Raw genomic sequence first — 14,600 nt, forward strand, 5'->3', positions numbered from 1 at the left:
ATATTCCAATTCTGTAGATTTGATCATATCTTGTATTTGGTTGTCCTTTCTTTTTAGTCTCCTTTAAAGTGGAAGAGTTCCTTAGCTTCTCTTTGTCTTTTATGCAGTTAAAGAATATAGGTAAGTTATTTTATAGAAAGTTTTTCAATTTGGATTTGCCTGATTTGCCTCATGATTTCAGGTTATTTATTTTCAGCCAGACTACTGCAAAAGGTATGTGTCCCTCTCAGGATGTCACGTGGGGATATACATATGTCCGTTTGCCCCTCATTAGCGATTTTAATTTTGGTCAGGGTGTTGACTGGTTTATTCACTGTATAGTTACTGTTTTTCCCCTTACAGTTAGTAAGCAACCTGCAGGGAGATCCTAGTGTTGTGTTTTTCTTTTTCTTTTTTTCTTTTTTTTTAATTAATTTATTTTTGGCTGCTTTGGATCTTCGTTGCTGCACGTGGGCTTTTTTTTTTTTTTTTTTTTTTTGCGGTGCGCAGGCCTCTCACTGTTGTGGCCTCTCCCGTTGCGGAGCACAGGCTCCAGACGCGCAGGCTCAGCGGCCATGGTTCACGGGCCTAGCCGCTCCGCGGCATGTGGGATCTTCCCGGACCGGGGCACGAACCCGTGTCCCCTGCATCGGCAGGCGGACTCTCAACCACTGCGCCACCAGGGAAGCCCCTTGTTTGCTTTTTTAAACTTAACATTGTATTAAGTATTTCCTGTGCTATCATCATACTTAATTTTTGCTATTAAAAGAAACGTTGCAGAAAACACCCAAGAGTATATATTTTTTCATATTTTTAGTTATTTCCTTATAGCAGATTCCCAGGTGTGTGATACTGAGCCAGAGGATCTGAAGGTTTATTAATCCTGAGACATTCAGTCAAATTGCTTTTCAAAAGGGGACAGTATTACTAGTACTGTTTCACTGTATCTTTGTTAGATTGGATATTAGCGTTACTTTTCGCCCCCTAACTTAATAAGGTGAAAAGGTACTTCATTGTTCTAATTTTAGAGTGCATTTCTTTATGTAACAGTTTTTCCATGAAGAGTAAAATGGATTGTAATGTCAAAATGACATGAACTTTTAAAAAGGTGATTTTGCTTTTAAGTAATTTGGAAAAGCATTTTAATATCTGTGCCAGTGTTCAGCGGTTCTGAGCAGGAAGTTGAATCACCAGATCCTTCTCTTTACCTTGCCTGTAACCTCTTCAGTTTATAGGTTTGTTACCTACAGAATGCTTACCAGTTTCTGCTTTGCTTCCTCTCTTGTTTCTGCCGTTCACCTCCTAGTTACTCTCCTCAATCTGGGTCCTTGACCTTTTCCTCTGTTTGTTCCCTCTTCAGAGAGCTGTTGCTCCCTCCACTGGCACCACACCAGCATCTCATTGACTTTTCCTACTTTCTTGTCAGCTTTAGGTGCCAGGTCACTCTGATATGTTAATACATTACCTGCATTACTGTAATGTTATCCTTACAGTGTAACCCTGGGAGCCTGCAGTCTCAGTAGTATTGGACGTCTTCACTTTTTTTATGGCCACCACAGAGTTATATGGTTAATCATGTATGGAGTATGTATAGTGTACCCAAATAAAAAAATAACAGAATAACAAGGAAATTGTGTGCCTTTTACTTTTCTGTTTTGGAAGAAAGCATTACTGTATTCTTAGAGTAGTAGTCAGACCTTCAGGGTATTAACAAAACCCTTACAGTAAAACAGAAGTTTTAAATTGAATGTCATTAAGTGCCAGCACTGTGCTTAATTTTATTTAGTCGTCATAATATTCTTGTAAATTTTTGAGGTAGCTACATGTGAAGATCTCATATGCGATGTTGAGTAGAAAGTTGGAAAAGTTGATTAGCAGGGAATCATAAAAAATGATATATATTTTTAATTTTAACTCGAATATACATTCCTTCACCGTTTTTTTCCCGCTATAGGCTCAGGGCTTTTCTTTATGGATGGGTCCTTTCATTAGAGTTCTGAGTTGTCTTTTTAGCATAATCCATACCCATGAGGCATTTATCTATTAAGTATTGCTGTCTAATAGAACAGAGAATTTATTTTATTTTATTTTATCTTTTTAGTTTTTTTTATTGGAGTATAGTTGCTTTACAATATTGTGTTTATACTGTACAGCATGGTGAATCAGCTATACGTATACATATATCCCCCCCTTTTTGGATTTCCTTCCCATTTAGGCCACCACAGAGCATTGAGTAGAGTTCCCTGTGCTATACAGTAGATTCTCATTAGTTATCTATTTTATACATAGTATCAATAATGTATATATGTCAATGCCAGTCTCCCAATTCATTCCCCCGCCACCCCACCCCGGTATCCATATGTTTTAGAACAGAGAATTTTAATGTATTAAATAAAATCCTTCTACAGTTTTATGCTTTTTCCGCTATTCTCTTAAAGTTGTTTTACATATATACAACTATAATAACTTCCAAAAAATAAGTAGCTTTTGAATCTTCTTGAATTTTTCAACATAATTTTCGGAGAAACAACCCCTTTCACGCTCATAATTCATCAGTTTACATAATCTTAAATTACATAATTACAGTAACAAGTGCAGTTGGCATACATGGGTTTGGGAACAAACAGCTGGCTCTTGTTAAGCCTCCAGCTCATTTGGTGAGAGTAGAAGGGTGAGGACACAGTAAGAAAGTGGTTGACTTAGAGGACTACCAGGTGCAAGTGGTCAGCCTGTGATGGACATCAGGAAGTGATTTATGGAGGAATTTAAGCTCTTTATTTCTCTAAGTTGATAAAGTAGAGGTCCTGTTAGATGAGTTTCTATTGAATTATTATTCTCATTTCTGTTTTATAGAGGAGAGCACTGAGGCTTCAGAGTTAAGTAAGATTCCCAAGGTCAGGCAGGTAATAAATGATAGAGCCCTAGGACTTATGAATAAATTGGACTTAGGAACGTGCTCTCGGAATGGAACTCGTTCGTATGTAGGGGACTTACTGTACTGTAATAGGTTTATAATACTTTTTCCAAATTAATACATAAAAAACAAAAAATAAAACATTTTTAATCTTACAGTACATTACCTTGAAAAGTACAGTAGTACAGTACAACAGCTGGCATACAGGGGCTGGCATCGAGTGAACAGGTAAAAAAGAGTTACTGACTGGAGAGGGAGATGAGGAGGGAGATTGTAGAGCTGAAGGATCGTCAGCAATAGGAGACAGAGGGCAAGCTGCAATTTCACTCACATCCTGGGCTTGAAATACAGATACTGTACTACTGTACCCTGTACAGTAAAGTACACAAAAACACAACCACTTGTAGAGGATGCACGTACGTGACAATGTACGCACATGACAGTGTACGCCAGTTACATGAACTAACTTATGTGATTGGACGTGTGAACGCATGTTCATATCTTTGAACGTTTGGAGCTTGAAGGTTCGTATGTAGGGGACTTACTGGATTTGTATCTAGATCTGTATAAGGCTCAAATATAGCATGTCCTTTTGCCTCCTGTGCAGGTGCTAGATGCCTTTTAGGTCATCTTATTTACCCAGCCATTAAGTACTCTCGAGTGGTCTTTAGGTATGTTTGGGGTTGTGTTTTTGCAGTTATCCCACATCTTGGGCCCTTCTTTCATTTTCCTCCTTAGTGTTTCTTTTGTACTAACTATGTAAAGAATGAGGGTGCATCCCAAGGTGAAAATTAGGCTTACAATCATTTGTTTTTATTTTATATTGGCTATGTATATGTGAGAACAAGACTAAGATCTTGCAGTGTTTTAACTGCAAGATTGTGAAATAAAAGAATGTAAAGGGGAAAAATGGAGTGGGGAACAGACATAAACTTTGCTCTTCCTTCTGTTAAATTTCCTTCTTAGTTTGGAATCTGATCAATCTTTATCTGTCCATTACTTGTTATTTCATGAAGCATCAGTTGAGCCATTAGGATCTAAAGAAATGGATATGTATACAGTTAGTGTAAAAAGTTATATTTCAGACAGTATGTGAGGCTTTTAGGCTATTTAAATCTTGAAAATAGCTTAAAGAATTCTCAGTTCTACCTTAGGTGGTACTCGACTCAGGATTGAAAACCATTGATATGAATTTAAATGTTCATTTGTGTGGTTGTTAATCTGTAACTTTGGTATGATTATAATTAATATTATGATTAGTATTACTCTTTAGTTAAGTTTATCAAGTACCTTGGACACTCTTGAGCCATAGTAAATGGTTTACTAGTAAATATAAAATAAAATAGAATAAAAATGAAACTTATCAGTTGGTAACATTCTTCTCCTTTCCCTTTGTAAATATCAAGATATATGAACTCCACATATTAATTCTAAGGCACTTTTTCCTCCTACTTTCTTTTTTTTTTAAAATAAATTTATTTATTTATTTTTGGCTGAGTTGGGTCTTTGTTGCTGCGCGTGGGCTTTCTCTAGTTGTGCCGAGCGGGGGCTACTGTTCATTGCGGTGCGCGGGCTTCTCATTGAGGTGGCTTCTCTTGTTGCAGAGCATGGGCTCTAGGTGCGCAGGCTTCAGTAGTTGTGGCTCGTGGGCTCTAGAGCACAGGCTCAGTAGTTGTGGCTCACGGGCTGTAGAGCGCAGACTCAGTAGTTGTGGCGCCCGGGCTTAGTTGCTCCGTGGGTGGGACCTTCCTGGACTAGGGCTCAAACCTGTGTTCCCTGCATTGGTAGGCGGATTCTTAAGCACTGTGCCACCAGGGAAGCCCTCCTCCTGCTTTCTTAAGTGTAACTTTATTTCGTGATTTTTATTTCTTTTTCTTTTTTGACATTAGTCCAGGTGAATCTGGCAAAGGAATATACTAATTTTTTTTGATATGCCAGCTAGCATCTTTCACTTACTGAGATATATTCTAGCCTTCAGAATACTGTAATCGGTTATGACAACAAACCTTTGAGCTACATTTTTTAAACAAGTCATTAAGTCTGTAAAATTTAAATTGTACATAGTGATATAGCTGTGTGATTAGAGGCTAAGTCATAAATGTCATAGTGTTGTTAACAAGAGACCCCAGGGCTTCCCTGGTGGCGCAGTGGTTGAGAGTCCGCCTGCCGATGCAGGGGACGCAGGTTCGTGCCCCGGTCCGGGAAGATCCCACATGCCGAGGAGCGGCTGGGCCCGTGAGCCATGGCCGCTGAGCCTGTGCGTCCGGAGCCTGTGCTCCGCAACGGGAGAGGCCACAGCAGTGAGAGGCCCGCGTACCGAAAAAAAAAAAAAAAAAAAAGAGAGACCCCCAAAATGGTATTGTTTTTCACAAAAAATAAATACGATCCTCTTCCTAAATGTTACCATGTTATGTACCCCCCCGTCAAGATTTTTTTTCCCCTATTTTCCTGGTTTTATAATTGGACTCGAATCAGCGGAAGAGGGAACCAGATTAGTATTAGCTGCTGTTATATTAATTGTTCTCTTTAGCAGCAAAACCAAAAATCATATGAAATAGTAACATTTAAAAATAAGCTTGAAAAAGAGTTTGAATTGTTTCTTTCAATTGCTTGAGTTTTAATTACTGAGGGACTGCTACGTTCAATCTTACTTGGAATTTAAGAGATAAAGAGAAAAATTCTGATAGAAAAATACCATAAACGTTCTTTTGACATTTGAAACATTGCCCATGACTTTGTCCTCCCCCTTCCCCTTGTTTTCTAGCCTTTTGGATTTGAATGATTTTGGCCCTTCTTAGGTTCTTTACAAAATATTTCTGGTGCATGTACCCATTTGAGATCTAGACCCTAACCAGAAATTCCAGCCAGATAGTTTTTTTTTCATTTTGGCGAAGCACGGTTTTCAGAGTGCTGACAAAATTATACTGCATCCAATTTTATTTCTGTAATAAAGGTTGCTTTGGGTAAGATAAATTCTTCACCTCTTTCTTCGCATATTATACTTCGTTTTGATTGATGCAGAGTTGCCATAGTTGTACCTCTTCTTACTAAAGAGGAAATGAGCCCTCTACCCTGTATATTGGTTATTGGTAACCTCTAGTAGCCCAGATTCTCAGTCCTGATTAACGTTGCCTACAGATGAGGAAAGTAGAACTGTTTATGCATCAGAGGATTGGAGAGAATTGTCTAAATTCTTTAACAAATTTTTAGCTTACTCATTTTTAATAAAAGGGTAATATGTGTACATGATTCAAAATTCAAAGGTGCAAAAGGGTATATTGTGAAAACAAGTCTCATTTCCCATCTCCCTGTCTACTGGGTCCTCTTCCCTGAGGCAACTGCTGTTTGTAGCAAGTTTCTTCCTACATTTACAACCATATCCACTCTTTTTATTGGTTACATAGTATTCATTGTATTGAATATACTATACATTCCATTTTTGGTTGATATGTAGGTTTTTTCTTATCTTTTCCTTTTATAAATAATGCAGCAGTGAGTATTGTATACATATATCACACCTGTGTAAATGTATCAGTACTTTGAATTTTAGAAGTGGAATCTCTGTGCCAATAGATATATGCATTAAAAATTTTAATAGGTATTACCAAATTATTCTTCATGGTATATTCATTTCTAAAGTTAGAATATTGGTGTTATAATACATTCTTTGCAAAAGTGTGATCGCTGGTTGGTAATATGCTGTTTATAACCAGATTTATTTTCTTTCCTTTTATTAATTATGTGGTTGTAAGCTCGGTTCACTCATGTTGCACAAGCTACTGGCATTCACTTGTTTACTTTGTCACAAATCTATTGTTTTAATCACTAGCAGTCATTGTAATTTGACTCTTTTATATAGGTAGCCTCTATCTTGTAAATGAATTTTTTTTTTTAATGAATTGTTTTAAAAAAGATTGTGGCTAGAGGCTTGGGATGGGGGAAATGGGGAATTTAAAAAAAAAGGAATTTGGGATTAGGAGCCTGTTTTTCCAATAAGTCATAAAAATGGTATTTAGCTTATTACTAGGTCAGGCAATAAAAAATGTTGTAACTCATTATATAACAATATATTCGAATCACCCTTTATAAGACTGGTGGAAATTCATTCATCTTGTTGCATTCCTCTCTTAGGGAACTGGGTCTACCCAAAATCTAGGCCCTTGTTTGTGACTTCCATTACCTGGGACAGGAGAGTAGGGGTTAGATAGGGTGATGCTTGGGGAGCAGTGAATGAGTTAGGGCTAAAAGAAGGAGAGATAGCAATAGAATGAGCTTAAGGTGCTTTTATTCCTTCCATTTGTTGCTACTCTGCAGTGCTGGGCCAAGATAAGGGAGGGAGCCAGGAAATGGGAAAGATGGGATTTTTTTCCCTTTCTTTCGAGTATCAGTACTTTCCTCTTTTACTAGTCCCATTCACAGGATCCTGATACCTGGGATTCAGGTGAGTTGAGATGAATTATGATTTGACAGAGGTGATGGAGAGGGATGAAAGTGAAAATACCTGTACTTGTCAGGAAGGTTTATAGAGTCTGAGAATAGGGATACAGAATGTAAAAGAAGGTTTCTAGTGATAAGACAAAGAACCATCTGTATGTCAAGTATTTATAGCTTGTTTTTTTCTTTCTTTTTTTTTTTTGGAGGCAAGTGGGTGGGCAGTGTTGAGGGCATTTTAAGCATTGTTTTTGGGGGAGAGGCTCGTAACATCTTGGCTCCATGTGTATTTTTTTAAAGAGTATTCTAACCATTTTTCCCTAAAGTGAAAACATACACAAAGGCTCTGATTTAAAGAGAATGTTCTATTATATCTCAGTTGGTTTAAAGGTATCTGTGCTGGTCTCACTTGAAGTGGTAGCAATAATTCTCTTTCTATTCAGTTCCATGGTGGGGCAAACCAGAGTTGACTATACAGCTGTTGTCCTTAAGACATGTCTAAATTTCTCAGTCTATTTATGAGCATCAACAAACACTTTGTGCATACTTTGTGCCATGGGTTGAATGGGTTTATTTTCCTTTAATTTAGCTTAAAACTAGTAATGGAATTCCTGAGGTTTTGAGAGGAACAGTGTTAGCAAACTTAGTTTTGAAACTAAAGGCAAATTAAGACACCAAGCAAAACAGAAGGAGACTATTGCTTTAGAAAGGGATCTTAAAACTCTGCTGACACTTGCAAACCCAGTGTCTTATATTTATATAAGCTTTAGATAGGAACTGCTGTTTTTCTAAAATTGTTGGTTTAAAAATAATTGTTACATTAGTGCATTTAAAAAGTTGCTTCTAACACACTTTTGGTATGCTTGAGCTCAGCCTTTTCAGCAGTGTATTTCAGACATTTGAGCATCAGCCTTTTTGGTCTTATTCTGTCTCAGACCATTTAAAATAATTAAGATGGATTGTGGATGTCAGGAATTTGATAAGCTTCCATTAAAATCTAATGTATTTTTAAAAATTGCTTAAAATGGCCTTTGAACCTGTTAAAATATGCTACCATCATCTGAATTATGAAATTTAGCTGAGTACTGCTAAAATGACAAATGATAGCACTTGACATTTTGATGTTTGTTCTTTAAGTGTACTGTTTCATTGCCTTTGGAAGATATTAGCAGCATGTACTCTGAAGGATTATAGTAATTAAAAATAGAACTTTCCCTGATTAAATCTATATAATTCTAACTTTTTTTGTGCATCCCACTAATATTCATTTGTGACCTCAGCTCTTCATGTGAATTTTACCCATGAGATTTTTTTGAGTGCCTGCTATGTGTTAAATCTCTCTACATATTTTGTTTTGTTGTTAGATATCTCTTACTATTTTAAAACTTCTCCAGGACAAGAGTTACATTTTCTTACATTCTTTGGTAATTCTGTACTGTGCAATGCGATGACTGCTTTGTTATGGTGGGTAGATACTTAGAGCTTATTTACTCATTTGGCCATTTAACAGATGGTATCCTCAGCCTCTACAACTCAGTGCTTCCTTTGTTGTAGAGGCTGAGGATACCAAGTCCAATAAGAACCTGCCTTCAAGTTGGTTAGACTTTGATAGGAGATTCAGAAAATAAATCAGAGTACCATGTGTCATTCATAGTTTGAAGTTATCTTTGAGAGGTCCACAGCTCTACCTCTGATAGAGAAGATTTTTGTACTCACTCTGAAGAATGGAAACTAACATTTGTAAAGTGTCTAAAGGTTTCTATATCAATTTATACTCCTAAATCCTTCAACATGAGCATGCCATCCATTTTAAACATGAGGAAACTTAGAGAAGTTGCATAATTTGTTGAAAGTCATTTAGATAATAAGTTGTAAAGGTGGGATTCTAACTTAGTGTTCTTTCTTTTATACCAGGGTTTCTTAACTTTAGCACTATTGACATTTTGGGCCAGGTTATTCTTTGTTGTGGGTGACTGTCCTATGCATTATAGGATGTTCAGCAGTATTCCTGGCTGAACTCCGGGCCGGGAGTAGGGTAAAGAAAGGAGGCATCTGGAGCACAAAATTTAAGGAATCACTCACTCTCAGGATCTTTTAAGTGCTGACTCAGCATTTAATCCTCACAACATTTGAGAAAGTTCTCCCATACCAGCCTGTTGATTCTAGGTTTTCATTCAGTATTCTCTGGTAAGGACATGAGGACTAAATGGCATTTAGATGTTCCTTGGGAGGTGAAGAGCAGTGATGAGCTGGGGCTTTTTGCCTAATTTGTCTCTCTCATCCCAGAACATATACTCTTGGGCAAAAATGACTAATAAGAAATGGCATTCATAAGTGCTAAGTAAACACCTTCTAAGTAGTACAGAGCTTAGAATCTTTAGGTGATATGTTACAGAACAAAGAAACTAGTTGCTTCAAACTAATGAAAACTTAGAGCAAAAATTGTACATTGAATACACTCAGTCTAATTAATTTGGTGCTGGTGGTCTAGCACTTACCTGCTGGTATTGATTTTATACTGTTAGAAATTGTGTTAATTATTTTCTCATGCCTCTGCTTCAGTATAAGTATATTCTTGTTGTATGGATACATCCATTAATACCTTTTGATTAACTGGACTGTAGCTTGCATGCTAAACAATCTTGGTAGTTTGTGTAGTTCTCTAGAATGGAGTCTTTCAAAACTGAAGGATGTAATAAAAACTTGAATTTTAGGAGAACTGAGCAATAGTGCCTAACAGAATTATTAATAGTATCTAGATTTGGAGTCTTAAGTAGTTAGTTTTAACTTACATTTAACTTTCTGTTAAGCATGACTATTTGACCCATGATAATACTGTTTTTTTCTTTTCTGTTTCTTTTTTGTCTGCGTTGGGTCTTCGTTGCTGTGCATGGGCTCTCTCTAGTTGCAGCAAGCGGGGGCTACTCTTCGTTGCGGTGCACGGGCTTCTCATTGCGGTGGCTTCTCTTGTTGTGGAGCACGGGCTCTAGGTGCATGGGCCTAAGTAGTTGTGGCATGCAGGCTCAGTAGATGTGCTGTGTGGGCTCTAGAGCGCAGACTCAGTAGTTGTGGCACATGGGCTTAGTCGCTCCGTGGCATGTGGGATCTTCCCGGACCAGGGCTTGAACCTGTATCCCCTGCATTGGCAGGCGGATTCTTAACCACTGTGCCACCAGGGAAGCCCATCTTTTCTTTTTATATTGGTAAGACTGGGGCTAGATTACAGAAGTCCTTAAAAAGCTGGTAGAGTAGGCAGCTCTTGCTATTGGGTTGGCCAGAAAGTTTGTTCAGGTTTTTTGGTGCAAGGTTAGGAACTTTTTGGCCAGCGCAGTATTATAGGCAATAGAGAGCCATTAAAAAGTGTCTCTTATTTCTAGACCCAAATTTAAAGGGCTTACGTGGTTAGTTCAGGCCCACTTGGATAATTGTCCGTCATAAGTCAACTTTCTTAAAGTTAACCTAATCATGGGAGTGAAATCCCATCATATTTGCAGTCCCAAGGATTATGCAGGGTAATACACCAGGGAGCAGGGATCTTGGGTCTTTGAATTCTGCCTACCGCCGACAGTCCTCATTGTATAGCTGACAGTAAGTATTGCAGTTGCCTCTGTTGTGTCAGTCCTCCTTAATACATTTATCAGTGGCCACAGATGGTGAGCTTCTGCAGCAGTGGTAATAGATTTCCCTTTGGGCTCCTAAGAGGAGTTTGGGCAGATGTAGTTAGCAGGAAGTAGCCAAGTGGTGGAGCAGTGTCTCTACATTTTCCTTTTCAGTGCTAGGAGGGAGATGGGTAATGGTGGCTCAGATGTATTATATCAGTCATGAGCAATGTATCCCATAAGTTTTAATTTATATTTTAAAATATACAGGTAGTCTAGTTACATCTCAACAAGAATACCACTTAAAAAACTTGTAGTGGAGCATAAAAGTTATTAGACATGGAGCTACGTTTCTGCCAATAACTCGACATTTTGAGGACAGATAGCATCCCTATTCCAATTTGAGATTGGGTACAAAAATATCCTAGGGCTGAGAATAGGCATAGTAAATTGCACCAACAAAAACCTTTTGTGAATTTACAGTGGAGGAAAAGTCTTCATTGAGTGTGCATGGAAAAATGTAATATAAACTCTTCATGCTTTAGTATAGTAGGTGGGACCTCATATTTTATATTAATTACTCTATATAATTAATTTTCAATGCAGATTCCAAAAGTGTTTTTGCACATGAGTTACTTACCTTTTTTTTTTCCTGTTATCTTCATCTTTGGTTACTTAGAATCCTCCTCCCCCTTCTGTTCCAGAAGTGTTGCATTAGTTTTTCTTTTCTTATTTTTATCTTCATATTTACTTTGATTAATGCTTTTACTTTAACCTTAAAATTTCTCCTAGTGCTTTAAAAAAAATTATGAGACAGTAACGTTATCTTCAGATGTCTCTTATTTTCACTCTAGCACTGTTTGAGTTGGCCTTTAAGACATGCTTATTTTGCATAAGTTTCTCTTCATGGAGAAGAGTCACTTTATAGCATTAACATTTCTAGGAATTGTTTCAAAATTTAGTTTATTGTCTTAATGTTAATAAGACTTCCAGAAGTCTGTTTTTTGTCCTATATCCCCAAAGAATATATTTGATTTTGTTGTTTTACTTGGGTTCTGTAGCATTTGGTTTGATCCCAGATATTTCAAAAAATTATAATTAACTTTTAGTCTTCTTTCTGGTTTATCCAGTAATTTAGAATAGTACTGCAAATACAATTATGCTGATAAGTTGGGAAAGTACTGATATGTATTCTTCAGTGGAAATAATTTTAATAAGATATTAATACTGTTAACTACTAAATATATTTAAGGAGATTGCTTAATAAATGTTAATACTGTGTTCAGCTACTAGATAAAACTTTGTGGTGGAAGCAATAAAACATTGTATGAGTTAATTTTTGGTAAGTTATAGAAATTTGTATAGCCTTTTATACAGTCACCAGTGAAATGTAACTGAAGTTAATTAGTGTCTAACCCTGACTATTAGAGTATACAATTTTGATGGTCAAATATTTAACTAGTGTGATCTATAATCATTGAAACAAACTAATAATACATAAAAGTCGATGTTGTGTGTGTGTATGAACTGATACATTTTCAGAGAATTAAAAATAATAGATTCCTGAATGGCTAATAAAGTACTTTAGTGATTGTTACTATTCATTATTGATTTTCTGAATATTATTGATAAAACACTGATACCAATTTCTGTTTTACTCTTGATATCCACTACAATTATTTCCTTGGTGATAGGCTTGTATAATTAAATGTTAATCTAAGGCATAATCAAAGATGTGTGCTAAAGATCACATAACATATCCAAAGGTAAGTAGAAATAGTGATCCATCTACAAATACGTGGCTGCTTAGTGAAGTGGTTTAAGAGCCATGGATATTATCAAAGACTCTACTGAGCTGGACATGGCAGGCTGAATTGCTAAGTGAAAGAGGTCATTCAACTAAGAAATGGTTAAATGGCAGAGCTGGGCTTAAGACCCTGATCCTGCACTTCAGGTACATTGCTTTTGTACTGTGCCACAGCTGCCTTAGAGGGCTGAAGGTAGCTTTCGGCTCTTTTGTGCCTCCATTTAGAACTCCTTTTCCCTCCTCCTCTCGGTCACACATGAAAACACAGGAAAAAATATTGAAAGAAAACTTGGTTACACCCTTCTGTACACTGGATAAATTGGATCAATTAAGTTGTGGATCCTCATGGAAGGGGGAGGGAGCGCCTGGCTACTGCTCAGGGGTTTTAGATGGGAGTGTAATGGGAGAGCATGAGAGTGTTCTGTCTTTGGGTGTGGGAAAAGAGAAAGAAGTGAGAGAGGATGTAAGGAACCATGACTCTCAGGTGCTGGACCAATGAGTGTTTTTCAATTTGTGATGAATATTAATTTAGATTGGGGTACACTAGTGAACATAGTTACCATTTGTAGATGTATAAAAACTAATAGGATCTTACCAATTTAGAGAAGGAAAATTTTAGGTTAGGTGTAAAAAGTAATATAATTCCTGAGAAAGCTTATAATAAGTTTGTGACTAATAACTATATGGCATAATGACTTGTGCATTCCATGATTGTGTTTATTTTGTAGTGTTTCATTTAGATATATTATTTTTCTTTGATTTTCCATCTCTATTTAGGTAGCGATCAGCATACAATCAAAATAATTTAGATAAAACAATGAAAAATTTCTATATATAAATTCCTTGGAACCGTGACTTTAGCTTTGAAATTTGTTGCTTGGGCAGTACCCTCCCATTAGAATGGCCTATTGGCTAAAGGAATAGTCCTGGAATAGTAACATATCTCAGTTTAGTGGGAAGGCCATGGTTCTGGCTGTAAAAGTTCTGTGGTCTTAACTGAGACCCATTTGGCCGTTGTGTATTATAGCATACTTACTTTAAGATGGGCATCTTTTTTTATAGCATCCTAATGTTTTTGGTTATAGGAAATTGAGGTTGATAATGAAGTGCAGTGTAAAATACTTAATACATAAAATAGTGTATAGTGTAGTAATGCATAGATTATAGGACTGGGAATCAGAAAGTCTCAGCTGTCCTTATGTAGTTTATGTCCTTATGTAGTTTAAGTATACAGCAAAATTGAGAGAGAGAACAAGAGAGAGACAGGCAGAGACAGAGACATTGATCTTTCTCCTTTATTTCTTCAAATGTTTCTCTACTTCTTTGAGACCCAGTTCAATGCCTTCTTCCTCTCTCAAGGCAATTGTTATCTTCCTCTTCTCTAAATTTACCCTTTATATTTTGTAGTTTAGTACTTAGTCATTTAGTTTTTTATATTTTTCATGAATTGTTTTCATGTCTTGGTCTTGGCAACCCCACCACACACACTTCTTACCTCTCCTCTTGCACTGCTAAATCTCAAACTCTTTGAGCAGGAGTCTTGTCACATAGGAATTTCTCCGTCATGTTCTATGACACGTGGGCACTCAGTGACAAATACTTGAGGTTTTCTTTGGTTGCTCTATCTCTGACTCTATTTCTTGTTTGATTATATGAGTGTGCAGTATAAACAGTATAACACATATGATTTTAATGCTCTTAAACCTTTGTGATAGTTATTTAAGTATTTATAAATTTGTTATGTAGTTGATACATGAAAATGAACAACTATATGTTGTAGATCAGCATAGGCCATTAGTACTGCTGGAAAAACTAACCAAGGCTCATAGTTTTTATATGAAAAGAACTTTATTAATTAAAAAAAATTCAA

The sequence above is a fragment of the Pseudorca crassidens genome, chromosome 11 (genome assembly GCF_039906515.1).
Source record: "Pseudorca crassidens isolate mPseCra1 chromosome 11, mPseCra1.hap1, whole genome shotgun sequence".
Lineage (NCBI taxonomy): Eukaryota > Metazoa > Chordata > Mammalia > Artiodactyla > Delphinidae > Pseudorca > Pseudorca crassidens.